This window comes from Symphalangus syndactylus, chromosome 5, assembly GCF_028878055.3.
Source record: "Symphalangus syndactylus isolate Jambi chromosome 5, NHGRI_mSymSyn1-v2.1_pri, whole genome shotgun sequence".
Lineage (NCBI taxonomy): Eukaryota > Metazoa > Chordata > Mammalia > Primates > Hylobatidae > Symphalangus > Symphalangus syndactylus.
The window spans coordinates 24,396,149-24,422,689 of NC_072427.2; the positions used below are offsets into that span (position 1 = coordinate 24,396,149).

Below are 26,541 nucleotides of genomic sequence, written 5' to 3' on the forward strand. Positions count from 1 at the left end.
TCATTTCTCTTGTATCTTCATTTCTCTCGGCATATACAGATCAGCCTCTGTCTTCACAGGTGCTGTATTTATTATTTACATCTAGTGTATTTTTCTGATTTGTAGTATATTCATTAAATTTGTAATCACTAACCACCTGCTTCAATGAATCATTTTTGATATGCTTTCTTGTAAATTGGTATTATAACACTTCACATCTTACTGTTTTTGTTTGTTTTTTGGGTTTTTTTTTTTTTTAGACGGAGTTTCTCTCTGTTGCCCAGGCTAGAGTGCAGTGGTGTGATCTCGGCCCACTGCAACCTCTGCCTCCCTGGTTCAAGTGATTCTCCTGCCTCAGCCTCCCCAGTAGCTGGGACTACAGGCATGGGCCACCCACCACTCCCAGCTAATTTTTGTATTTTTTTTTTTTTTTAGTAGAGACGAGGTTTCACCATGTTGACCAGGATGGTCTCGATCTCTTGACCTCGTGATCCACCCCTCTCTGTCTCCCAAAGTGCTGGGATTGCAGGCATGAGGCACTGCACCTGGCCAACACTTCACATTTTAAAATCAACTTTACCAAGGTATCACTTACATATGATAAAATGCATTCATTCGAAGTGTATCGTTTAATGAGTTTTGGCAAGCTACATCCATGGAACCACCAACATAATCAATATAAGAAAATAATTGCTTCATCCCCAAAAGTTCCCAGGGTCATGAGCCTGTTTACAATCAAGCCTTCCCAAGCCCTGATTATTGTCACCATAGATTAGTTTCCACGCAGCAATTTAAGAACACGAATCACAACTAATAGAATACAAGCGACATTGGAAAATTTTCACAAGACTCTGTTAGCTGAATGACAGCTGAAACAAATTTACCAACGCAGTTCTTGGAGCACATTTACAACTTTTATGATGATATAATTGTTGAAAATGCAGTGGAATTTAAAAAGTATAATTAATATTACATTTCAAATTCATAAAACATATGTAAATAGGATTGTTTCATCATTTTTATCTCCAAAACTGGCTAACCATACGTGGACTACTTGATATACCATAAGCAATGTGTATAGCGCATTTTGCAAAACATAATTCTAGGAGGCCCTTGGCTTTAAAAAGTCAATGGCATTGACTTTTCTAATTAAATATATGATAATGTCGGGGGTGGAGGAGCAGGCAACTTAGGCACACATACGTCTTTTTCTAGGGAGAAGCCATAACATTCAACAAATAGATGTCAGGTTTTTTGAGAATTGTATAGGAGAGTTAGTCCAGTACAATTAATCTCAATCTTCAGTGTAGTTAATAAGTCTTTCTTCTAGGCATATGCTTGGATTTTATCCCTGGACAGTGTAGTTCAGTAGCTGACAGGGCCCAAGGATCTGAATCCTAAATGAACATCCCAGGTGACCCTGCTGCAAGTGTTCCACTGACGTCACATTGAGAAATACTACCTTAGACCTCTCAATCTGAAAAATCTGATTCCATGCATTTCAGTCATGACTTTCCTGTAACTGGAAATACTGTATCTGATGCAAGGGATGTATCTGTGTCAGGGAGTTTCTGACAGGCATTTCCGCATTTGAGGAGACATTGAACTCACTGATCTTTAAAACCCTTTCACTTTGAATAATTTGTTCATTCATTGTCATATAGCTTGTAATCATCCCTTACTTTGGAGCACTGTGTGCCTGGAGAGAAACGAGTTGACACATGGAGACACTACTTTCCTCCCCCAAAACAATATGTCACTCTTCTAGTGAGAACTAGAAGAGAGTTTTGTTTTTCAGGACAGCAATGAGGGAAGAGGGTTCTCTTTCAGGCACACCCAGGACCGAGTCAAAAGCTGAGGGAATGAACCACAGCAGATGATGAGCTGACCGCCATTGCATGGAAGCAGGTCCCAAGAGAACCTGGCTTTGAACCCATGAAGTTATGACAGCTTTCAAAATCCATGTGCAGAGAGGGTGACCTCATGTTCTTATGAGGTTGCTGCACTGAGTAGAAGCTATAGAGAAATGGCCAAAGAAAAACATGTCATGAATAATTACAGTAGCTCTCCAACAAGAATTGTACAGTGGTACTTCAAGAAAAGACAAGAAAATTAGAAAATATAGTTTGTAAAGGGTTTGCTGTTTCCTTCATAAGAAGCCTGAAATATCTTTAAGATGTGCTGTCTTCTAGAAAACATCCACACTGAACAGAAAAGATCAAGGACATCCAATACTTCCCCACAATGATATCCTCAGGATATTCCATTTAAAACATTTTCCTTAGAGTCAACATACTTCTGGAACAATGTACAGTGAATTTAATTTTATTAGCAAAATAATAAAACAAAGCATATTCTGGACAATAATCAATACTCTGAAATTATATTACTTTTGTTAGTTTTCCCTTTTAAATTAAATTATTTTTTCCACTTCAATTTAAAAAATGTCTCCAAGTAATTCATGCACATAATTTAAAAAGTCAGATAGAACCACAAGGCTTACAAGCAAACAAACAAAAATGGCTGTAATCTTTCCGCCTTCTTTTTGCTACCTCCAGAATAGCTGATATGAAAACTTTTTCCACAACTATGGGGGTGGAGGGTAGAGGCTCCTGAGCTGGTCTGACTTTGTTCAAGTGCCCATTCCTGAGCAGATCACTGAAGTCAGGGGGATGGTATCAGTCATGAGCTTTTGCCAGTTGGAGCCCCTGGAACTGGAGAAAAGTCAGTCTCTGTCACACTTCACAGCTGCTACCAATGATTTCACCAATGATGGCAGTGGTGGAAGGGGCACTGGAGAGACCACTGTGTTCCTGGAAACACTTTCCCCAGCCCCCTTCACTTTCACCCAGTGGTAGACTAATAATGGTCTCCAAAGATATCCAGATCCTAATCTCCGGAAACTGTGGATGTTATGTGGTAAAAGTGATTAAATTAAAAATTCTTGAGATGGGATTATTCTGGATCACCTAGGTGTCCTTATAAGAGTGAGGCAGAGAGAGATTTGACAGATAAGAATGAGGCAATGTGAGGGCTGAAGCAAGATGCTACATTGCTGGCTTTGAAGAAGGAGGAAAGGGCCACAAGCCAAGGAATGCAAGGCTGGAAAAGATAAGACAGTCCCTCTCTTTAGTAAAAGAATGAATAAATATATTTGCACGGTTCCTTGTCCAAGTTTAAATTCCTTTCCAAATGGCTGTGAATGAACCTGTCCTGCTGCATTTGCATTAAGAAGATGTGTTTCTGTTTCTCACAGAAGCTATTGACCTAATCTACGCTGCTCCACTAAATTGACTTGGATCTTGATGTTCATCATGTTGAGTGACTGCAGAACTTAATTTAGCCACAAGGTGGAGACTTCATCCTAGTCCTGGAAAACATCTCAGCACCTGGGGTTTCTGTAAGTAAAATTCCAGAATGAAATACCTTAATTAATTTATCGTCCAGCTTCTGATCCCATATACAAGATGAAGAACCTGAGTTCCAGACAGATCACAGAATTGGTTTTCAAAGTAGTCCAATCTAGAAGCTTGTTTCCTAACTCCCATTCTGATGTTCTTCAGCAAGCACCACTTTTCTTCCTATGTGTTTTCTGATGTGTTATTTCTCTTATTTTCTGAGAATTACACTTACTCATGTAAAGGGTTTTTTTTTTGTTGTTTTCTTCTCTCCCTGTTGCTATGTTTCAGGCAGATAACTTATTTAAAATCATTTCACAGTGCTGTCTACATTGGCCTATGCATTGCTAACCTCATGAGAGGAGAAAACTCAATTCAAACTAAATAATATCCACCTGTAGCTACCACAGAACGTTCAGCTGGGGCCTTGAGGTGTTTGGGTGAATCAAACATGGTCTTCACCTTCCAGGAGCTCTGAGTTAAATGGATGAGGAAGAGAAGCAAATGAGATGATTGCCTTAAGAGAGGTATACTACTCTTTCTATTAGCAGAAAAGAGGAGGGTATCCCATCCAACTGGAAACTGGAGATCCTTGGGAAGGAGACGACATTTAGAATAGACCATGAAGGTCAGATGAAATAGTGTAAGCCATAAATAGGGTAAAGGAGTATATAGACGACAGACAGCTTGGACAAATTATGCAGCCAGGAAAAGAAGCAGAAATTTGGGAAGTAGGAATTCTGTTAATCAGGATATACTCTGTTCTGCAGTTGTAACAGATTACTCCAAATGGTCAGTGGCTTAACAAAGGCTTATTTGTTACACATGGTCATGTCTAACAAGTGTCGGCAGAGCTTTATTCCATACAGTCACTCAGAGACCCAGGCTGAGTAGGAACCATCATCCTGCAACTCCATTATCTGGTTCACACAACTTAAGTTGCCATAGTAGAGGAAAGAAAACTAAAATACTGTTCATAAATTTTTCACTGCTTCTGTCAGAAGGGGCATGTATCACTCACACACATGTATTATTGGCTGGAACTAGTCGCATGGCTCTAACTCAACACAAGCCTGGACTTTTTGGTGCATGTTACTTTCTCTGCCACAAGAATATTCCAAAATTGACTGTAATTCAGAATATTTATAAGGCAGGAGCTTGGATCTTAACGTAGAAAGCCTTTCAAGTTTTGGTGAAAGACTAACAATTTGCCCCAACTCTGAGAGTATCAGAACTCTGTTTTAATATAAAGAACATTACATGTTTACCAATGAGCCAAGCTTTCCCAGAAGTCAAGTAGAGGGAGCAAAGCTTTGCTATTACTGTGCATAAGATTTTTTATTAATTCTGCAAAGGGGCCACTGGCAAGAACAGATTCTAAGGACCTCTCGTAGCTCCAGGCTACATCAAGGCAATCAGATCTGGGAGTTGCCAGTGTCAATATAACAAAGGAAATACATTCCTGGGTATGGCGATAGAGAGTGGAAGGTAGATTCACAGATATTTTCTGGTGTTTCACATCTGAGAACCTTCCAAAATAGTTGTCTTTCTCCTACTTTGACATCTAATGAAGAAAAGCGTTTAGATGATCACCACGACTTTAAGAGAGTCACCCTTGATTTGTGTGATAATGTGAAACTTACTAAACAGCTGAAGGAATTGGGTAATTCTGTGTTACGACACTGGAGCTGTAAATCCGACCAACCCCATTAAATACTTAGGAGTCTGTTTACTATCTGTATCTATTTATTACCTGGCTTCCCCCTATGACATTGCAGAGAAATAAACTGCAAACAAGAACTACACCAGAAGAAGGCAGGTACAGAAAGCTTTGTTACCTCCTACTGAAATGAACTAAATTTGTTTGCAGGCCAAACTGTGCTAGAAAACTTTTGAAAGCATTGTAGTTTGACTAAGGAAAAGGTCTGAAGTCTTTCCAGCTGTCCCAAGATATTTCTCAAATTATCGCTAATGGAATCAGATTATTTGGGAAATATTAATCTATGCATATTCAGACTCAGATACTGAGCTAAGGAATTCAAATAGTTAGTATTCCTACATGGATTTGGTTAGTGATAAGGTACAGATCCAGGCATGTTCTGGGTGTCACATTGCCCAGGTCATACCAGGCCTATGGAGAGGACAAACAGGTGTCTGGAAAGGGACATATTTCTCAGGCAGACAGGAGCCTAGTTAAAGCAGGGCTGGTTAAAGAGTATAAACCAAAGGTGGGCCAAACTTATTCAGGAGTTTGGCGTAGACTTGGAGAAATTCAAACCAAGTAGTTCCTTATAGGACAAAGGTGGCAGCATCATTCAGTCTCTTTAGCAAGGTAACTCAACACCTCCTCATTGTTGGGAAGGATGGGGTAGGGGTAAACGGCTGAGTAGCAGAGCCAACATGCAGGAAAATGATGAGAGCATAACTTTTCTTTCTGGTCTTGAAGGTAATGTCTTCAGGATGGGATTCCCTGAAAGCTGCCATTATTATCTCCAGGTTTCCCTCCTACCCATCCATTGCTGCTGAGTAGGGCAACGCCTGGGACCAGTTAATTATCACAGGAGAAGATCTTTCCAAATCAGGGATTGTAAAGGTGGAGGGGAAAATTCTCCCTTCAGTATTCTAAGATGAATCTCTTCAAGCCCAAGATGGCAGCAGTTGTCTTCTTAGTGTGGCCTTGCCCAATTCACTTATCACTGGGTCTCGGAGTCTCAAAAGTAAAATAGGGCTGTGCCCATTACACACACACACGCGAGCGCGCACACACACACTCTTTAGCATCATATAATGTCATCACTGGTATCCTGGAGTCTTTACTGCTTATCTGTACCCTCTTGCCTCCACAAGGTCAATGAAACATCAATCATCCAATGCAGAACCAGAAAAGAAAGGCTGCAGGTACTTGACAGTTACATTGAAAAGCTGAATGGCATGAAGATGTGCAGCTGGTTTAAGTTTAAGATAGAGAGTTGAGACGTCCTGCCTTTAGATATCAGGAGCTGGGGAGATTATAGAAGGAAGGGACAAGGTAGATAATAGAGAATAAGAACTAAAGATCTGCAGCAATGAAGGGAGCAGGCATCATGAGTCACCATCATCTTAGAGTCCAATTGTATTTCTTTTTGCCATCATGGGGAAACCAAAAGTAGAAAGTGGTCACCACTGTTTTTAAATTGTCCAGAGAAAATAACATTTGTCTGTGCTGTGAGAATTCACTCAAGCCTCCATCCAACCCAGACCATGAGGACATCCTCCATTCTGTGGTCCAGGATACATTTCAGCTCTGCCAGAAACACAGGATGGTCCCTGAACTCCTACAGAATTGTGAGTCTTTGAAGGAAAGACTTTCCTCCAAGGGAATAATTAGAGAACAGGTAGAATTTATGGGGCGCATGGAGAACCCTGTAGATGTCTACTAAATATGTTGCATATATCGGTGAATTTCACATCTGTAACAGGACAAGAACTATCCTGCCCAACTATATAAGGTTGTTCTGAAGTTCACATGTGCTGTATATGATTGTCTGGATGTATCATATGCCTGCTCATTTTCTCCAGGTTATATCTTTCTGTGAGATCTAGGAATTGGTGCAGACAGGAAGGTATAGAAAGGAAGAATAATAATAGTCTATCTGTTCTGCCTTTTTTCTTTCCTTTCCATCTTCAACACATTTTGTCTGTATTTTTCTTTATCTCTGTCTCTTTGTCTTGTTCAAATGCTACCATGGCTATACTATTTGCATTCCTACCAGTATTGTATGAAAGTTCCGGTGGTTCAGCATCTTCTCCAGCATTTGCAATTGTTTTTTTTTCCTCTGTTCTAATAAATGTATAGTGTCATCTCGTTGTTGTTTTAGTTTGATTTTAATGACTAATAATATTGAACTTCTTTTCATGTACTTATTTGCTATTCATAGACCTTCTTTGGTGAAGTAACTATTCACAGTTTTGGCCCACGTTTAATTGGGTGGATTGTTTTCTTATCATTGAGTCTTAAGAGTTTTCTGTGTATTCTGGATACAAGTTCTTTCTTAGGTGTGTGTTTCGCAAATATTTCTCCTAGACTCTGCCTTGTCTTTTTATTTTCTTAACGATGTCTTTTGATGAACAGACATTATCAATTTAAATGAAGTCTAATTTATCAAATTTTTAATTTTATGGATCATGCTTTTGGGTTTGTATTTAAGAAATCTTTGCCTAACCCCACATCACAAGGATTTTGTTTTCGTCTAGCAATATTAAATTTTTAGGCTTTATGTTAGGCCTATGATCTATTTTGAATACTTTTTTATAGTGTAAGGTATAGTTCAAGGTTTATCTTTTGCATATGAGTGTCCAATTTTTCTAGCACAATGTGCTGGAAAAAAAAACTCTTTCCTTATTGAATTGTCTTTGCACCTTTGTTGAAAATCAATTGACTGTATACTATTTCTAGACTCTCTGTTCGGTTCCATTGAACAGAGTCTATCATGTGTCTATCATTTGTCTAATACCACATTGTCTTGGTTAGATAAACTTTATAGCAAATCTTGAAATCAGGTAGGATGAGTCCTCTGGTTTTGTTTTTCATTTTCAAAGTGATTTTGGCTATTTTTTGCTTTGGCTTTCCATGCAAATTTCGAAATTAGCTTGTCAAGTTATACAAAAGAAATATAGACTTCTGATTGACATTGGGTTGAATACCTGAATTTGAACAAGAATTGCCACTTTCGCAACACCGAGTCTTAAATCCATAAGCATAGTATATTTCTCCATTTATATTTGAGACATTTCTTTCATCAGTGTTTTACAGTTTTTAGCCTAAGATAATGGGGTAGATTTTCTATCACTTGAAATAAAGACGATCAATTAATATAGCATACTTGAATGATTTTAAACAGATGTCCAGCAAATCAGGTGTGAGAAGGGTTCAGGAATATGTTAGGATTAATTCTTAATTATGGTTTTGTGTGACAAGTGTCCAGAAAGGCAAGAGTGACAGAAGACCAAGAATACTTGTATAAGGTTAATTTAAGAGATCACTTATGGAGTTCAGTTTGAACAGGAAAGATAATGAGAAAGACAAAAGCTGATATTTGAAAAAGTTAACAGTTCAAATGTCTCATTGTGGTTAAAGGATACGTGCAAAGACAGGAATGGTTTGATAGCTGGGATAGGTCATTGTATGATCACAGAGTGGAATATTATTCATAAGTAGAGAAGATAGATGTGTAAAACGAGATAATAAGAACCAAAGATCTGCAGCAATGAAGGGAGCAGGCATCATGAGTCACCATCATCTTAGAGTCCATTTGTATTTCTTTTTGCCATCATAGGGAATAAGAACCAAAGTAGAGAAGATAGATGTGTAAAAGGAACTCAGTGAGGCCTTGGAAGCATGTGACTGAAGTGGAATGGGTGTGGATGTCCATGAGTTCTAATTATGCCTAATTTCACTGACTTTTGACACCAGTTACTTTACAGGTTAGGGACACAGTTTTCCACAAGACTACACAAACTAAAGACATCAGACACAAGTTCAAAGGCTCACAGGCCACTCTTACTCCTGACCAGCTTGTTACAAATTTGGTGGTTCCCATAACCCCCTCAGGATTAATAATTCACTAAAATGACTCTTGGAACTCAAGAACATCCTATAAATTACAGTTGTAGTCTTATTACAGCAAAAGGATACACATCAGAACCAGCCAAAGGGAAAGAGATACACATGTAATGAGGTCTAGGGGAGTTCAACACAAAGCTTCTGTTGTTCTATCCCCAAAGAGTAAGGATGCATTACCTTCCTGGAATATCGATGTGTGACATTATCAGAATATTAACAACGTGTGAAGCTCAATTGAGCTTTGGTGCCCAGAGTTTTTATTGAGGTATCATTACACAATCATGATTGATGGAATCATTGGCCTTCCTTGCAGGTGAATTTAATCTCTAGCTCCCCTTGGCTCCCTGGAGACTGAGCTGATATCACCCAGCTCAAAGGCCCCACCCTCTAATCACATGGTTGGTCTTTCTGGCAGGAGCAGCCAGCTCCTGTCCTGAGTCATCTCTTTAGCACAGACTATCAAGTTTGATCCCAGGAGTTCACCATGAATAATAGACACTCCTACCACTTAAGAAATTCTAAAGGTTTTGATGCTACTTCCCAGGAACCAGGGACAAAGTCAGGCATATTCTTTATTGCATATCAGTTAAAGTAACAAGAATAGTGACCAGAATTGGCTGTGGAAGATGCCAATTTTTAAATTTCATATCACTATAATAAGGATCAGGGTTGATGAAGTCAGAGTATGTAACCACCCAGGGGTCCAGAAGTAGGTGTGGGGAACACAGGGCTAATGCAGAGTAAAGTCTGAAAGTGTGAATGGACATGGAGGAGAATCTGTCTTCTGGTTCAAGAAATTAGAATCTTGAGCTCTTTCAAAAGCTGTCATCTTCTGTGTTCCAGTGTGTCCTCCTGGCCTCTATATCCCTACATTAGGTCTCTAGCTTCTCCTGAGGCATCTCAGTCCCCAAGTGCTGAGTGTGCTCTACAAATGTACCTTAAAACACTTCTTTGCATCTACTCGACCCAGATCGGAAAATTCCTTTTCCTATTTTGTTGTGTCAAGGCTAAAGACAATACGGAAAACCTTTTCTCCACCTGCATTTTATCCTGGGATAGGTCAAAGAAGGGTATTGCTTTTATCCTCATATTATCAAACAAAAACCATAAGAAAAAAAGAAGTTAGTTTACTTACTCTTTATTACAACTTCTCCTTTGAAAACTACAAACTATAGAATTAAGAAAGGGGTTGGAGGTCTGATTTGGAAGGGCTAGAACTCTGCTTCAAACCATCTAATCTTTATTTTCTCACCTAGGTAAATCTCTGACTGTCCCATGTAACCAGCTCTTTCAGTAGGCCTGGTTATGACTCTATGGTCTGAAGGGACTGATGCATGGGCTAGAGCTAAGTCTTCTACGTTCTGAAGATCCACAGATATTCACTTAGGAGTCAGAATTCTAGTGTGAATTTATAAGGGATCTGTTCCAAAAGATGCTCGGTTGGTATTGACTCATATGTTCATTTGAAATGGGTTTTTCATGATCCTTGTTTTCCAGGAGCTAATGATATCATTGGAACAAATCAGTGCTGTAATTTATGACCTATTTCTTTCTGCTGTGAGTGAAAGACACCAAAGGCTAGCTTGGGGAGACATTTGGCCAGACTCCCACCTATTTATCTGCATCAGGGCTGTCAGACACTGTAATTACATTTGCTTCATTTCCCGTACAATTTATATGAAGATCATTAAGCAGCTGGAAATAACAGAGGTCAGAATACATGAGATTACACCAAAAGGTTTAGGCTGGCTATTGGGATTAGAAACAATGAGAAAGATGAGCTTCAAGGATTTGCAAAAAGTGTTAAACAAAGCTGTAATCCTTTTGTGATTGTTATTCCTTGGAGCCAATGTTCTTTGAGAGATTTTTATTATAAAACTGAGATAAACCATTACTCATATCAATAAAGACTGCATAAATATATTATCATTATACAGCATATATTATGCAGTATATATTATGTCTTAGGCCTGAATTAGGTTCAAGTCGACATGATCAAGATTAATATCTAGTTCACATCAGATTGCAGCAATGCTGCAGGGAAGCTCTCCTCCAGGTGGTGACTCAGAAATCCAACGTACTTCCATCTTGTGGTTCTGCCATCTCAATTCATAGCTTCCATGTTCACTTCCAAAGGAGACAAAACATGTGGATGGGTTATATCAGCTCTTATTGTCTTGCCCTATACATGACACATTTCATTTTGCCTAACATGTCATTAGAACTAGTCATGGCCCATGTGTCCAGGAAGGAGAGGAAAACCATATATGGGTGAACCCTTGTTGTCCCTTCCTTGTTGCCTCAACTGTTGTTATCATCATTAGAGCTGTGCTGGCAGAGTTAACAGATATAAATAGCACACAGCAGGTACTCAGTACATGCTAACTTTTGCTGTTATTATTTATTATATTCCAAGTCATTAAAGTAAACATGTACTTTGTACAAAAGAAATATCATAAACCCCAAAAGGGGAGATGACATTTGGAAAGACAGCTCAAAGTTTTTTGTTCATTTTTTTATATGCTTGATATTATATTTTTGAAATAGTCTTTTATTTAGAATAGTTTTAGATTTACATAAAAATTGTGAGGATAATACTGGAAGTTCCCATAGGACCCCACACCCACTTTCCTCTATTATTAATATCTTACATTAATATGGTATATTTGTCACAAGTAATGAATCAATATTGATACATTATTAAAGTCCATGCTTTATTCAAATTTCTTGAGTTTTTGCCTAATGCCCTTCTTCTGTCTGAGGATCCTCCCTGGGATCCCATGTTGTATTTAGTCATCATTTCTTTTTAGATTCCTGTTGGCTCTGTTTCTCAGACTTTTACTGTTTTTGATGGCCTTGACAGTTTTGAGGAATCCTGGTCAGGTATACTGCAGAATGCCCCTCCATGGGTATTTGTCTAGTGTTTTTCTTATAATTGGACATAGGTTATGAGTTTTGGGGAGGAAGACTACAGAAATAAAGTGTCATTTTCATCATATCAAGGATGCATACCGCCAACATGATTTATGACTGTTGACGTTGACCTCAATCACCTGGCTGAAGTGCTTATCAGATTTCTCTACTGTAAAGTTACCCTTCTCTCCCCCATATTTTGTACTGCACTCTTTGGAAGGAAGTAACTTACAGCTTGCATTTAAGAAAGGGCTTCATCTCTCTGAGGGCAAAGTAACTACATAATTTATTTAGAATTTTGCACTGGAGATTTGTCTGTTCTTCTCTATTTATTGATCTATTCAACCATTTACAGTCATGTGTTGCTCAACAACTGGGGTATATTCTGAGAAACATGTCATTAGGTGATTTCACCATTGTGTGAACACCACAGGGTTCCAAAGGGGACAATCTTAGTACACAAATCTAGATGGTACAGCCTACTGCACACATATATGGTATAGCCTATTGCTCCTAGACTAAAAACCTGTACCACTTATTATTGTACTGAATACTATAGGCAACTGTAATGCAATAGTAAGTATTTGCATATCTATACATAGAAAAATTGTAGTACAAATATAATACTATAATCTTATGGGACCACTGTTGTATATGTGGTCCACTGTTGACCAAAACATATTATGTGGCACATGACTCTATATCAATATAGATGCATAGATATTTATTTTATACTATACTTTGAGGTTTATTCTGATACAACTTTGTTTTGCTGTTTGAATTGTTCCAGCTTTGGCCATTGGAAGTTTTTTCATGTATTCCTTTGACTTACATCATTGTCGTGGATTTTTTTGAGCACTTTTTGACTTTCTAGCACTACAGAATGTGTCAGGATTATCTTGTATATTTCCTGCCCCAGTCCTAAAATCATTGCCTCTTCAAAGAGCCCTGGTTCTTTTATTGGAGAATGGTATTAGAAAACAAGATCTGCTTGGTGCAGTGGCTCGCACTTGAAATCCCAGCATTTTGGGAGGCTGAGGTGGGTGGATCACATGAGCCCAGGAGTTCAAGACCAACCTGGGCAACACAGCAAGACCCCATCTCCACAAAATTTAAAAATTAGCCAGGTGTGGTGGCATACACCTGTAGTTCAAGCTACTCAAGAGGCTGAGGTGGGAGGATCTCTTGAGCCCAAGGAATTTGAGGCAGCAGTGAGCTATGATTACACCACTGTATTTGAGCTTGGGTGACAATGCAAGACCCCATCTCAAAAAAAAAGGAAGGAAGGAAGGAAGAGAAAGGAAAGAGAAAGAAAAGAAAAAGAAAAGAAAGAAAATCAGATCAGGGTATTAGGTGTGCTTACTGCTACTAAGGTGGTATTGCATCTAGGCCTTCCAGATGACAGAGCAAATATATGTGTGTATACTAATATAGACCCACACACATATATAATATCTTTAAATATGATATATAGATATGCATTATATTATATATGTGCCTCTGTGTATGTATATCGACTTTAAGCTAAACAGGAGTTCATACTGATGTCCCCAACTCTAATCCATTACCCACAGATTATTCCAGCCACCTCGCCTTGCTTGTCTGTAACCTCCCACTCCAACAGTGAGAAACCTGTTTCCCACTATCTATCATCCATTTACTTAATTGTTCAGTTCCAATATACACATACAGCGATTTCAGAATTGTTAACCCATACCCCCATGGGAAACAACTTTATCAATTAAAGGGTTTGGGGTTTTTTGCCTTTGGTCTTATAAAATCTACCCAATTCCAAAGTTACTTATGGCAGCACCTTTCTAGTTTCTTCGTTGAGGTTTTTTTCCATACATTTGTGAACATTGAAAAGCATACATGCAAATGCTTTTTTAGAAAATTTTGCACATATTAAGGCTTACTACTTGTGCTGAAAAGTTCTAGAGTTTTTGACAAATGCATATTCTTATGTATCCACTGTTACAGTATTATACAGAATAGTTTCGCTGCCCCCAAGAAACCCCAAAAAACAAAAAACCTATTCTCTATCTATTCAACCCTCCCTGGTAACCATTGATCTATTTGCCAACTCTTTGTTTTTGTCTTTTTTATAATGTCATATGGAATCATACAGTATGTAGCTTTTTTTTTTTTTTTTTTTTGAGACAAAGTCTCACTCTGTCCCCCAGGCTGGAGTGCAGTGGCGCCATCTCGGCTCACTGCAACCTCCACCTCCTGGGTTTAAGTGATTCTCTCTGCCTCAGCCTCCCAAGTAGCTGGGATTACAGGCGCCCGCCACCACACCCAGCTAATTTTTGTATTTTTGGTAGAGATGGGGTTTCGCCATGTTGGCCAGGCTGGTCTCGAACTCCTGACCTCAAGTGACCCACCCGCCTCAGCCTCCCAAAGTGCTGCGATTACAGGCATGAGCCATCGCGCCTGGCTCAGTATGTAGCTGTTTAAGACTGGCTTCTTTCACTTATGAGTGGAGATTTGGAATAAAAGGCTCTAAGATTTTTTTCTACCCAAAAGACTCTCTAAGCCTATTGGGATGTGGACAGGAAGCTAGGGTAGAAAAGAAGGGAGTTCCTGCTGAAGACATGAGACCACTTCCAGATGTCTGCATTCAGACAGGATGGTATTGATAATCAATGAAGGGGTGTTCATATATTTTAATAAGATCAAGGAAACTCAAGCTCTTCTAACTTCCTCATCCCAATGAGACTTTGGATCTGTGTCTTCTCTGTGTCTAGTATCCAAATGTATATACCCCATTACCTACGGCCACCTCTCTGGCAACTCTCTCCCTTGTGTCCTGCAGGTGAGGTTGGAAGGTAAGTTGATAGACTGTCACAGCTGCGGTTTAGGGCCTGAGTGACTGGAGGAGGGTGGAAGTTCCCGCCTGTCCCCACAGGCCATTGCAGCTTTCTGTCTTGAATGGTCCACCTGTGCCCCTCAACAGCATACTACTGTAGTTTCAGAACAGTAACTTATCTTTCAAGACCCAAACTAAGCAATACTCCTTCTCTCTCCTCTTCTACCCCTCCCTAGCTCTAAGCATTCACCCATCACAGCAGTCACCTCACTGTGTTTCAATTCTTGCTCTGTCTGTCATTCTACCAAGCATCAAATTGCTTTAAGGAGAAGATCATGTATTTTTTTTTTTTATTCCATTCCCTAAGGAAGTGCATAGGGTCAGGCACAAACCAGACAGCCAGTAAATGCTTGATGGCAGAATAAATGAAAGAGTGTGCGAACTCATTCCTTACCAATTGGGAATATTCACACAAGCTCCCTGTTCCAGCCATGTCAGTTTTTTCTCAGAATAGGCCAAGTTCGAGAATTCTAACTTGGTCTTGATTTTAGGATGAATTGGAGAACACAGAGTAGAAAGGCTCTGGGCAGTAGAGGAGGAATACAAATGTTAAAAATGAGGATGACAAAAGATTTGTGCAGAAAGCTGAGGGAAGGGAGAAAGAACAGAAGTGGGTCACACAGCTTTAAAATCAAATGAATCCTAGATTTTAGCAAACAAAACCTTGTTAATTTTTTTTTCTCCTGCATCTCTGTTGACTGCATCTCTATTTTATGGCCATTTGGAGATCATTTGAAGTCTATCCCATAATTGTTTTCTTGCTAAGCTTCCTTTATGCAGAACAAAATGATAATGCAGTTAGCATGCTTTCAAAAGTCCCGGAGGAAATTAATTTGTTTACAGGATTGCATATCATATGGTTAAACCAACAAAGAGGAACAGACAGTCCTCTTTCTCAGCTGAGCTAAGCCACTGCTGTGTGAGGTCAATAGGCAGGGAATGTATGCAGGGTCCCAGTGAGCTCCAAGAGGGGCCATCTAGACCCAGGTCACGGTTCTCAAACCATCCCCACTGCGGAGCCATTCTCAGTTACGGCAGCTCAGCTCTCTGCTCCTGGATTTTGTTATTCTTTTGTGGGGCTGATGTGTGCAGCATAGACTGCCACTTTTTTGCAGTTCATCCCTGCTGCCTGCCCCTGTGGGTTCTTCAGAAACACAGCCCTCATGATCCTCCTCAAACCATTTTGCGACCACCCAAGTGGTTTTGCTGGCACTTGGATATTATTCCTGCACTCTGAGCTTTACACTGGAAGTGAACCAGGACAACACTCAAGCAGATGGCACCTAAGGGTTAAAAATAGATACACAGAATTGAAACAAAATAAACTTAAGTCAACAACCGGCCCTAGCATCTAGGGGTGCACCATAATGTAAAATTTCCAAGTGTCAGCATTTAATTGCACTTTTTTGTTCTGTATCATATATGCCAAGTCTGGATTATCACAGTTTCCAAATTAGTAGGGCAGAAATTTAATAAGACCCTATCATAACCAGTGACAGTTTGTCTTCCTTTTTTAATCTCATGAAAGATACCACTTAACAAATTTCATCCTTCCTGCAGTTGGGCTGGGAGCACATGTTCAATTACACAGTGAGGGTGCATTCACCAATCAGCCAGCTTCCCATGAGCTCTGGGAATTAAACCCTGCATCTCTGGGCCTTGGCAGGCTGCTTCTCCCATCCATGGGCAACTATAGTAAATTCAGACACCCCGAGTTAAATTCTATATATGTACTTGGCTACTGTTTGGGCTTGTTTCTTAGACAGGAGAGGGCATTTTTAAAGTTTTATTTGCATTTGGAGCTGGATTAAAGAGCACACATAGTGCGTATGTTATGTCGTTAATCAGTATATTGGCAAAATATTTTGTTTGCAGTTCTCTACATGAATCAGATCAGTTTGCAAAAAATAATTCATCTCAAAGCATTCTCACCAACTTTAATGCTGATTTTAAAATAATGTCAAGAATGATGATAATAATGGCTATCACATATTTCATAAGAAATTACTTAAACCATCTGGCCATGCTTTCATGGTGGGGTTTAAATGACGCTACTATTATAGACACAAGAATAAACATCCCTCTCAGTTTTTAGGTTCCTACTACGCCCTATGCACTGTGCTAGGCCTTTCCTATACAATTTTGCTAATCTTTATGACAACGTTGCAAAGTTATTTCTGTTTTACAAATAAGGAAATAATGACTCAGGGACAGTCAGTAAAAGCTCCCTAGCTTTCACCGTGAAAGTACTCTAGCTAGCAAGCAGTAGAACTGACATTTAATGCCTGGAGTATTTGACCCCCAAGCCTCTTAAGAATCTAATTTATCAACCAAAATAATCTACATGGGGTGATGCAATGTGTTTATGTGTGCAGCATAGTGTTCATTGCATCTCCCCAGGAAGATTATTTTGGTTGATAAATTAGATTCTTAGGAGACACAGAACAAATGATAGGCTCAATTTTCATTTATTCACCTAAATAGAGTAAGTTATGTTTTTTTAAAGAAATAATATGTAAACTGTCTCTTGTTTGTTTTTTACTTTCATGTAAAAGTACAGTACTGAACAGATAGACTAGCAAGGTGTAAATATGTATGTATTTAATACCCGGTGGGGATAAATGCTATAAAGGAAAATAAAGCATGATAGGCAGCTAATGAGGGCTGGTGGTTTGCTCTGGTATGTAGGGTGGCCAAAAATACTCTCTGATAGGGCAACATTTGAGAAGAGACTTGAAGGAGGAAAGGGAGCAGGTAATTGAGCATGCAGGGAAAAAGCGTTCCAACCAGGGCACAAGAAGCATGTAAAGACCCCAAGGCCACAGGCCTGGAGTATTTGGGCACGGCAGGGAGTCCAGTGTGGCCAGAGCAGGGTAGGCAAGACAGTCAAATTACAGGAGGAGAGCTCCAGGGTGCAGCACAGGGTCCCTCTTGTTGGGCGGTGTAGCTCTGGGTAAGGATGTGGATTTTACTCTGACTGAGAAAAGGAGCCACTGGAGGTTTCTAGAAGAGAAGGCACCTGATTTGACTTACATTTTTTACAGAAAAAATTCTCTGGCTGCTGTGAGGAGAATGGGATGTAGCTGGGAGGGAAATAGTCTTTGGAAGTCATCGAAAGAAACAGGACAACGATGAGGAGGCCACTACGACAATTCAGGCAATGGTGGCTTGGACTGGGCAGTAGTCACAGAGGCAGATGGAACACAAAGGCTCTGATGATTGCATTATTTTAGATAAAAGGTTGTAGTTCATTAGCATTCTTGTTACTTCACTTTTGATGTTGGAAATTTAGGTGGCCCAATGTTTGAAATAAACCTATCACAATCTAACATTTTGAACACTTATTACATCAAACACTATTCTGAGCCTTTTATAGGTATTTATTTTCGTTCTCACAGAAACACTTCAAAAAGTCCCAGTTTTTCTACCTATGGGTTGGACAGCCTTGGAGAGTCGTATCTCTTGAGGCCTCTGACCCGTCTTTTGTAGAACAGGGGATTGAGCCAGGTGACCAGAGCCTTTCTAGTGCTACAATTCTATGACTCTGTGCCTTTTTACAGAATGGAGTCTCAATTTCTCGGAGGCCATCTGTGGAGTTTCTATTTTAGATCATTTTAAAACCAATCACATTCTTATCCCCCTTCTCTCACAGGCCCCCAACAGCCGGGTTCATACAGTCCCACACTTCTGCCGGTGTCCCATATACAGTGCCTTCTCCTCAGTACCTGGAGCACAAAAAGGAATTTAACCCCAGGGTATCAATCAAACTTGTTTATCTTGGCATTATATCTAAGGACTAGAAGGTGGACCATGCCCAACAGCTGGCTTCACACAGTCCCACACCTCTTCCAGTGTCCCATATACAATGCCTTCTCCGCAGTACCTGGAGCATAAAAAGGAATTTGACCCCAGGGTATCAATCAAACTTGTTTATCTTGGCATTATATCTAAGGACTAGAAGGTGGACCATGCCTTGTCTGTCACTGCTGTTTAGAACAGGCTTGCAGAGAAGGGGCTGAGACTTACTAGCCCCACCTCCCTTCAGGCCTGCAGAAATGAACAGTATAAGCTTTCACAAGAATATGGTTTGCGGCCAGGCGCGGTGGCTCACGCTTGTAATCCCAGCACTTTGGGAGTCCGAGGCGGGCGGATCACGAGGTCAGGAGATCAAGACCAGGGTGAAATGCCGTCTCTACTAAAAATACAAAAAAATTAGCCGGGCGTGGTGGCGGGTGCCTGTAGTCCCAGCTACTCGGAGAGGCTGAGGCAGAATGGCATGAACCCGGGAGGCGGAGCTTGCAGTGAGCCGAGATTGCTCCACTGCACTCCAGCCTGGGCGACAGAGCGAGACTCCGTCTCAAAAAAAAAAAAAAAAAAAAAAAAGAATATGGTTTGCTGGAGACGACTTAGTTAAAAAACAGAAGTTAATCATTTTCTGAAAGACAGTTGGAAAGTTGATCACCAGGTGCAAGGGTTGATTGGAATCTTAGGAAGCAAACCCACAGAGACATCAGGAAGGATGCAACATCTCTGGTAAGCTCGGAACAAGGCATGCACTTACAGGTTACCTATTATTAACCTCATTTTGGATGTAAAGTGGCTGGATTAATTTCCTGTGGCTGCTGTAACAAATCACTATAAATGTAGTAGTTTAAAATGACAGAAATTTATTTTCTGGAAGTTTCGAAGGCCAGAAGTCTGAAGTCTGATAGTATCACTAGGCCCAAATAAAGGTGTTGGCAGGGTACTCCCTCTGTAGGTTCTATAGAAAAAGACATTCCTTGCCTCTTTCAGCTTCTGGTGAGAGCAGGCACTCCTTGGCTTGTGGCTGCATCCCTGCAGTCTTCAATGCCAGCATCTTCAGGTCTCTCTCTGCTCCATCTTCACATCACTTTCTCCTCTGTATGCAGTAAAATCTCCTCCTTCATCCCTCTTATAAGGTACATGTGATTACCTGTAGTACCTACCCAGATAATCTAGGATAATCTCCCTATCTCAGAATACTTAATCACATCTGCAAAGACCTCCCTCCCTTTTTGCTATATCAGGAAATGTGCACAGGTTTCAGGGGTTAAGATGTGGATAGATTTTGGGGGGTCATTTTTCTGCCTATCTTAATGACACATAATATTCTCTGAATTTAAACATTAGCATGCTAATGTTCAACTCTCATTAGTAGATGCTAATAAGATCTACTCAAGTGCATCACACCATAAATACTGACTCTCCAGGTCAGACCCATTTTCTCTAAATAGTAAGCCTGAACAAGCCTGCTTGGGATTCAGGGAAACTGCCTAGAGTTTTTCCAAAACCCATAGACCTTGTCTGGTGAAAATGTTGTAGCATATGATTTAATGCTGTAACACAGCACAGCACAGGTACTTAGTAAGCATTTATGTAATGAATGAGTGAAAGAATAAACTCAGAGGCCCTCACAAGCAGAGAACGGAAGGGGAAAGAAAGTGGTGTGGATATGGGAATTCCACCCACCAGAAATGGAGAATATTATATTTATTATTTTTAAATGATTAGGGGCAAATCTGCACCAATTCTAGAAACTAGAAAAAAAAAAAAAGCCTGAACTTACTAAATGCTTTGTATTAGTCTGTTCTCATGCTGCTGATAAAGACATACCCAAGACTGGGTAATTTATAAAGAAAAAGGGCAGGGCGCAGTGGCTCACGCCTGAAATCATAGCACTTTGGGAGGCCGAGGCAGGCAGATCACCTGAGATCGGAGTTTGAGACCAGCCTGCCCAACATGGCCAAACCTTGCCTCTACTAAAAATACAAAAAATTATCTGGGTGTGGTGGCAGGTACCTGTAATCCCAGCTACTTGAGAGGCTGAGGCAGAAGAATAGCTTGAACCTGGGAGGCGGAAGTTGCAGTGAGCCAAGATCGCACCACTGCACTCCAGCCTGGGTGACAAAAGCCAAACTCCATCAAAAAAAAAAAAAAAAAAGAAAAAGAGAAGAAGAAAAGAAAGAGAAAAAGAAAAGAAAAAAAAAAAGAGGTTTAATGGACTGACAGTTCCACGTGACTGGGGAGGCCTCACTCACAAAATCATGGTGGAAGGCAAAAGGCACATTTTACATGGCGGCAGACAAGAGAGAATGAGAGCCAAGTGAAACGAGTTTCCCCTTATAAAACCATCAGATCTCATGAGACTTATTCACTACTACAAGAACAGTATGGGGAAAACTGCCCCCAGGATTCCATTATCTCCCAAAAGGTCCCTCCTACAACATGTGGGAATTACGGGAGCTACAATTCAAGATGAGATTTGGATGGGGACACAGCCAAACCATATCATGCTTCAAGAAGTTTCCAGGAGACTTGATAAAATGTAAGGAGATTAAAGAAAGTTCCCTAAGTCAGAACCCTCATCTACAGGGAATTTGTAGCCCATTTAATAGGAAGTATCTACAGCCCTACCAACACTACTATTTCAGAGGTGCATGGGCTAGACATGAAGATGGGTTGTGGGACAGATAGGGACTGTTTCTTTTTTTTTTTTTTTTTTTTTTTTGTTATTATACTTTAGGGTTTTAGGGTACATGTGCACAATGTGCAGGTTTGTTACATATGTATCCATGTGCCATGTTGATTTCCTGCACCCATTAACTCATCATTTAGCATTAGGTGTATCTCCTAATGCTGTCCCTCCCCCCTCCCCCCACCCCACAACAGTCCCCGGAGCATGATGTTCCCCTTCCTGTGTCCATGAGTTCTCATTGTTCAATTCCCACCTATGAGTGAGAACATGCGGTGTTTGGTTTTTTGTCCTTGCGATAGTTTACTGAGAATGATGTTTTCCAGTTTCATCCATGTCCCTACAAAGGACACGAACTCATCATTTTTTATGGCTGCATAGTATTCCATGGTGTATATGTGCCACATTTTCTTAATCCAGTCTATCGTTGTTGGACATTTGGGTTGGTTCCAACTCTTTGCTATTGTGAATAGTGCCGCAATAAACATACGTGTGCATGTGTCTTTATAGCAGCATGATTTATAGTCCTTTGGGTATATACCCAGTAATGGGATGGCTGGGTCAAATGGTATTTCTAGTTCTAGATCCCTGAGGAATCGCCACACTGACTTCCACAATGGTTGAACTAGTTTACAGTCCCACCAACAGTGTAAAAGTGTTCCTATTTCTCCACATCCTCTCCAGCACCTGTTGTTTCCTGATTTTTTAATGATGGCCATTCTAACTGGTGTGAGATGGTATCTCACTGTGGTTTTGATTTGCATTTCTCTGATGGCCAGTGATGAGGAGCATTTCTTCATGTGTTTTTTGGCTGCATAAATGTCTTCTTTTGAGAAGTGTCTGTTCATGTCCTCTGCCCACTTTTTGATGGGGTTGTTTGTTTTTTTCTTGTAAATTTGTTTGAGTTCATTGTAGATTCTGGATATTAGCCCTTTGTCAGATGAGTAGGTTGCAAAAATTTTCTCCCATTGTGGACCTCTTCAAGGAGAACTACAAACCACTGCTCAATGAAATAAAAGAGGATACAAACAAATGGAAGAACATTCCATGCTCATGGGTTGGAAGAATCAATATCGTGAAAATGGCCATACTGCCCAAGGTAATTTATAGATTCAATGCCATCCACATCAAGCTACCAATGACTTTCTTCACAGAATTGGAAAAAACTACTTTAAAGTTCATATGGAACCAAAAAAGAGCCCGCATCGCCAAGTCAATCCTAAGCCAAAAGAACAAAGCTGGAGGCATCACGCTACCTGACTTTAAACTATACTACAAGGCTACAGTAACCAAAACAGCATGGTACTGGTACCACAACAGAGACATAGATCAATGGAACAGAACAGAGCCCTCAGAAATGATGCCGCATAGCTACAACTATCTGATCTTTGACAAACCTGACAAAAACAAGAAATGGGGAAAGGATTCCCTATTTAATAAATGGTGCTGGGAAAACTGGCTAGCCATATGTAGAAAGCTGAAACTGGATCCCTTCCTTACACCTTATACAAAAATTAATTCAAGATGGATTAAAGACTTATATGTTAGACCTAAAACCATTAAAATCCTACAAGAAAACCTAGGCAATACCATTCAGGACATAGGCGTGGGCAAGGACTTCATGTCTAAAACACCAAAAGCAATGGCAACAAAAGCCAAAATCGACAAATGGGATCTCATTAAACTAAAGAGCTTCTGCACAGCAAAAGAAACTATCATCAGAGTGAACAGAGATAGGGACTGTTTCTTGTTCCACGCCTTTTCTTGCTATAGCTTAAAAACATTTAAATGATAAACAAAATGTGGAATATGCCTATAGTGAGATATTATTCAGCCTTAAAAAAGAAGGAATTTCTGACACATGCCACAACATGCATGGACCTCGAAGACATTATGCTGAGTGAAATCAGCCAGTCACAAAAACAAATACTGTATGACTCCACCCTCATAGGTACCTAGAGTAATCAGCTTCCTAGAGACAGAAAGAAGAATGGCAGCTGTCAGGGGCTGGTGGGGCAGGGGAAAATGAGGGCTTGTTGTTTAGTGGGTATGCGGGGCTTCCGTTTAGGAAGATTGAATAAAGTCCTGAATATGAATATTGGTGATGATTGCCAAAAAATGTGCATGTTCTTAATGCCACTGAAACGGACACTTAAAAACGGTAACATGTAAGTTTATGTTATGTGTATTTTGGCACAATAAAGAAAAAAAATCAGAATTAAATTGGAGGAGATGTGAAGGATCAAAACAAGAGTGGCCATTCTAAACAAGAAGTCTCCAGGCATGGGTGTTTTTCACTGATTCTGATTCTCTCTGCTGTGGTGAGATCCTGTCCCTGTTGTGGAAAAGTTCTTCAGAGGGACACTAAGCCACATCGAAGGCCTGAGGAAGAGGCCATGCTGAACAAAGGAATACAAGAAGTGGCCGGGCACGGTCGCTCACGCCTGTGATCCCAGCACTTTGGGAGGCCGAGATGGGCACATCACTTAAGGCCAGGAGTTTGAGACCAGTCTGGCCAACATGGTGAAAATCCGGCTCTACTAAAAATACAAAGTTAGCCAGGTGTTATGGTGCACACCTGTAATCCGAGCTACTCTGGAGGCTGAGGTGGGAGAATTGCTTGAACCCGGGAGGAGGTGTTTGCAGTGAGCCAAGATCGCACCACTGCACTCCAGCCTGGGCGACAGAGCAAGACTTTGTGTCAAAATAAACAAAAAACAAACACAGAAACAACACACCAAAAACAAAGGAATACAAGAAGAGAACTGCCCTCCTGTATAAGAAGGAAGGAGTAAACAAAAGAAACACCACATTCTTCTTTTTAGAGTGCTCCCAGCCTCACCTTTTTCTCCACTCCCTCAGCCTACAAAGTCATCACACAGCAGCCTCCACCAGTAAGCATATGAAAGGTGAAGTCCCATAGCATTCCTGGGAACAGCGAAGGAAGCCGGAGAACACTCACCCACAGGATGGGGGTGCAAACACAGAAATTCTGCAGCATAAAAAAGGAAATGAATACAGGATGCCAGAGGTAAAGGAAAACGCAGATTTTAGAAAGGAACTTTCTACAGAAAGCAAAATGTAAATTTTAGACGTTTGCTTCTCTCACTCAGTGAAATAAAATGAAATCATTGTCTCTGAAATAAGGGATGCAAATTAAAAGAATAAGAAGAGATAGTGACTTTATAAAGGAAACCAGCAGAGTTTAAAAAAATGTAAGTGGAGATTGACATGGTAAAATGAAAACCTGGATTAGCATAATCCCAAGAAATATGGCAACAGTAATCTAAGCCCCTCAGTAGCTTTAAATAAAAGGCTAAGGTCAAGGGCTATAAAAATAAGAGAACATTAAATAACACTGGAGAAAAGGAAGTATGTCATTATATAAGACATTTCAATGAGCTTCTCTAAGATGCAATTCAGACAGAACAAACTATCAACCTGCAGTAGGTCATCAATGATTTAATCACAATCCACACTTTACCATTTACGCTTTCTGTTCAGGAAGTCAAACCGTCCTGGCAGAGCAGTATAACCATCTACTAATTCAAGAGATAAAATTCGCAGGCAACAGTAGCCATGAAGAGCTTTTTCAGTCAGGGTTCAATTGGAGAAACAGAACCAATATATAGAATTTATAACAGGGATTAGGATCTGCACAGTGGTGAGACTGGTTGTGAAATCTCTGTAAAGGTAGTATCTGATACTGGGCTGAATTTGTTCTATGTCGCTTGGACTGGGAGTTAGGAAGGAGAGTTGGGTGTGAAATTGAGGAAATAGAGGACAAAAGGTATTCTCCCATTTCCCCTCAAAAGGATGGAATAGAGCCCACCTCTCTTTCTCACCACCTCCGATCCAAAAGATGCAGAAGACCTACTGGAAAAGTTGGTGGCTTTCACCATGGAGCTGTACACACATCTGGCCCAGGGCTCAGAGGAGCCGAAGGAAGAGATCCAGTGGGAGCTGAGGTCGTGCGAGGCTCAGGATATGGCCCCACCCGCAAGGCAAGGCTAGCAGATAACAGACCTGTGTGAGCTGCCACAGCATCTGGTGCCGTTTACCCACCTCAGAGCACACAACATGGCAGCTCCTTCTCTTCCACCTTCCAAGACTTAGACACACAAATCTCTTTGTGGCCAGCACCACACAGAGAATGGAATACTGGAAAACACATTTCCAGCTTAGCTATGTTTGCTCGTAAAAAGCACCCCCAGGAGATACGAAGGCTGTTTATTTGCAATCTCTTTTACCCCTCCAGAGCCACAACACTCATTTATGTCTGCTCCAGGAGATTCAATGCAATGTTTCACTATGAAATAGCAAAAGGGTGGTCGGGGTTCTTTCTGATATACAGGGTTCAACCCCATCAGGGAAGCTCACCTCAACAAAGAAGCACTCAACCTACTCCCTCATGTTTGCAGTGGAAACCCCCAAATCCCCTCATCCCTCAAAGGCTGCCAGAGGTATCAATAGAAGGGAAGCCAGACAGCCACAGCCACACCCTAGAAGCTGCTGGAATGAAAGTGAGGCTAGAAACAAGAGGTGATGCAGAATGTTGGCAAAAGGAAGAAAAAATAAATAAAAAATTTACTTTCACCTGCTGTTTCTCTGAGTTCAGCTGTTCCTTCATCAGGCTTTTAAATCTCTAAACAAGCAATATAAAACTATGAGTAATATAAAATTATGAGTAATATAAAATCCCAGATGATTTGTAAAGATCATCATGGCATTTATATATACGATGAGATTTAAGGTGGAAATATAATTTATACATGAAGACTATTTGTGGGTATACACATGCCAAAACAGAACTCTCCTTCTTCAAAAATCATCAAATGTAGAGGCAAAAATGCAGTGTTAATTAGACCTATGAAAATATTATTTAAAAAGAAGGTAAAGTACTAAAAGTGAAAAACGAGGGCAGGAGTAGTTTAATTTTTAAAAGGCCTTGCTTTGGGGAATTAAATTGGTTTGCACGTTAAGGAAAAGGATTTTGAAAGATCTTTATAAAACAAGAAATGAAAAGATATGTCAAAAATACATGTTAATTAATTTGATTGTGGTAATCATTACAAAACATATACATATATCAAATCATCACATTGTATACCTCAATCCCTATTTGACCATTAATTATTTTAAAATGAAAATATAAGATGAAAAGAGATGTGAGGAAAAGATGAAGATAATTTTCTAAAAGAAGGGGTTTTAAAATATCACATCGAGACCAAAGCAAAACATGAAAAACTTCATATTTTGGTGGTAGATCAACATATCGTAAATACTG

General features: G+C 40.1%; 1 long non-coding RNA gene across 1 annotated transcript; it reads right to left on the bottom strand.

Moving 5' to 3' along the window:
* Window positions 1-593: 593 nt before the first annotated feature.
* Window positions 594-19,128, bottom strand: LOC134736773 (uncharacterized). Its single transcript, XR_010121016.1, has 2 exons — window positions 15,156-19,128; window positions 594-11,106 (listed from the first exon to the last, which is right to left on the bottom strand). It is a non-coding gene; the product is annotated as an uncharacterized lncRNA (long non-coding RNA).
* Between the last annotated feature and the right edge of the window lie 7,413 nt (window positions 19,129-26,541).